General features: G+C 43.3%; 1 protein-coding gene across 2 annotated transcripts in view; it reads right to left on the reverse strand.

The window, feature by feature from the left end:
- Window positions 1-744: 744 nt before the first annotated feature.
- The window catches only part of LOC134438700 (tyrosine-protein kinase CSK), a 67961-nt gene continuing 65797 nt past the window's right edge, over window positions 745-2908 (reverse strand). For both annotated transcript variants that reach the window (XM_063188315.1, XM_063188317.1), the window contains exon 13: window positions 745-2908. This exon is cut by the window's right edge and continues 1248 nt beyond it. The gene's annotated coding sequence lies outside the window, so the exon portion shown is untranslated.

Here is a 2908-nt window from a genome sequence, read left to right on the forward strand (position 1 = left end):
GTCCACCTCTCACACTGTCCTATCAAATTAAGTCAAAAAAGAAAAAAAATCTCTAAAAAAAGAAATGTCTGCGTAGTTAGGTAGGAAGGAACCATGTTCATGATGCACGTCTTGTTGAACAAAAAGTCGAATTTCCATGCTATGGCACCAAACACTTATGGTGCCTTATTGTTGAGCCATGAGTTTACTTAGTAAAGTAATGGGTCTGTCACCCATTAGTCAGTCTGTCTATTATAATATTGTACAAGGATCTGTGTTCATGTCAACATATTACTCACTGCTCCCCAGTGCAAATCACTTACTTGGTATAGAATTGATACAAATAGATATAATAGATCTGGCTGATGAAATTTAAAATTGACAGATAAAACACACAGGAGTCAAGAAATGTTGTGGACTTAGCATTAATGTTTTGTTTCACTGTATTTCAATATCTAGTACAAGTAATCGCTCCCTCTTTCCCTCACACACTTGGCATGTGAGGAGAAACAGTGTGGAACGCTTCAGAGCCTGAAGAATGATGCTAGAGGAGGACACTTTAGCCAGACATCTAATCATTCCGTTTTACCTATCCACTCATCAAACCTACCATGCATGCATGCATCCATCCATCCATCCATCCATCCACCCAACTACCCATCCACACACCCATCCATCCATTTTGATCTTCACAATCTCCATTCCATCCCCTCCTCCTCCTCCTCCTCCAGTGTTTGAGCTTGAGTTGGGAGCCAGGACTCGTGATCAGATGGAATGATTTATTGGTAACCATGGCAGCATAATAAACGGATGAGACACTGAAAGCACTGACAGTTTTTTTTCTTCTTCTGTTTTTTAAAACCAAGGCCTTGCACAGCCAGCATGCAGCTCTCGCTCGCCTGACCAGGGTTTTACACACACGCACACACACACGCACGCACGCACACACACACACACTCTCACACATACAGATTCACACAGACACAAAAGTCCTTCTCGTCTTCCACGTCAGGGTCTTGAGTTGTTTTTTTTCTCAGTGCAGTTGCTTTCGTCCGTCTTCTTTCTTTCACTCCTTTTTATGTGTGTATGTTTTTTTAAAGTCGTTAAATATATTTTAATATAAAACAAACCCACGTACAGATGAAGTTTTTTTTAAACCAATCCTCTGGTTTGCCTCCCCGCCCTCCTGAAGGGCTCAAACTGTGCGTCTTTGTCCTTGCGGAGACAAAAAGTCTGATGTGTTGTATTGCTTGCGTCGGGGTGTGTGTGTGTGTGTGTGTGTGTGTGTGTGTGTGTGTGTGTGTGTGTGTGTGTGTGTGTGTGTGTGTGTGTGTGTATGTTTTTTTTCTTTTGTCAAAGCATGTATGGGGGTGTGAGTTGTGCGAGAGCAATTCAGTGTCAATGAAAATATTGTTTTTATTTTTAAGTGTAATGTTTAAGCTTTCGGCCAAGATCTCGTTAGCTGAACAAATATGCATTATGTTGCCTCTTATCAAGTGCATTTTACATGTAAATACTGTGATCTTACCGTGTGTGTGTGTGTGTGTGTGTGTGTGTGTGTGTGTGTGTGTGTGTGTGTGTGTGTGTGTGTGTGTGTGTGTGTTAAGGATAAGTCTCCATATCTGCGTGGACAGTCATGACATGCACAGTTTCCAATCAGGAGAGCAAAAACAGCATGAAGCAACAACAGAAAAATTACAAAACAACAAAAAAATAAACAAATAAAAATACACATAAAACAACAACAGAGTAAAAAAAGATAAAACAAATTCAACAGTTTATCAAAAACAAAACAAAAAATAATATTAATTAAAAAAATAGACGAAACACAGAACAGTCTGTGTGGCGCCGTGAGGGATGGGGGCGGGGGGGCTGTTGGGTGGGATGGAAGGGGGGGGGTGCGATGGTACAGTATTTGGGGAGGGATGTCTGAGGGTCAGGGGTTAGGGCGACTGCAGGCTGGAGCTCTGTCATCTGGAGGCACTTTGGCACAGAATGAGGCCCTCCCCTGATCACACACACACACACGCACGCACACACGCAAACACACATGCGGATGCATGTACGCGCACACAGGCCGCACGCACACACACACACACACACACACGCCCACACGCACACGCACGCAAACACACACGTGTACTGTATGCATACACGCATGCATGCACACACACACACACACACGCACGCACGCACGCAGACACACACATCCACTCAAACGCACACATAGAGGGAGTGGATGAAGCAGATGAGGGGAGCCAGTCCGTCAGCGCCACACATGATTGGCAGAGAGGTAACATCATAACAGGTACTGGGGGATAGGGAGATGGGGGTGCTCACAACGAAAGACAAAACAAAATAAAAGCAGGAGGGTAAAAAAAGGGAAAGAAAGAGAGGGATGAAGCACCTGACAGGTGTGTGGGAAGGAGGCCAGCCTCACTCCCATCCCCGTCACGCCTGCAGTGACACACAACACAACGCAGGAAAAGACACGCAGGACAAAGGCAACACAAGAGAGAGATACGTTCAAAAAAAAAATGGCCAACGCCTTATATGAAGCTTCTACTCTCAAAAGACCTAACGAGGGCGGCACAATGAGTCAGATCTTTAATCGAAATCATGATTTTGGCAACCATAAAAGGAATATTTAGCTGCATATGTAATCAACACATTCTTGTCCAAAAGCTCGTCATCCACCATCAAGTGGACGCATAACTGAGGGTCCAAAATGCCTCCTGAATCATTAACACAATTTATATTGTTTGTTTAAAAGTACTGCAATGAAAATATTGATGCATTCCCTAACATGATGAATGATCGTGGTGAATAATCTTGATAACGTTGATCCAAATAATCACGATAATAATTTTGGCCATAATCCTGCAGCGCCATCAATTCAGGAACAGCTGAGCTACAGTATTTAGAGATA

The sequence above is a fragment of the Engraulis encrasicolus genome, chromosome 22 (genome assembly GCF_034702125.1).
Source record: "Engraulis encrasicolus isolate BLACKSEA-1 chromosome 22, IST_EnEncr_1.0, whole genome shotgun sequence".
In the NCBI taxonomy this organism is placed as follows: domain Eukaryota; kingdom Metazoa; phylum Chordata; class Actinopteri; order Clupeiformes; family Engraulidae; genus Engraulis; species Engraulis encrasicolus.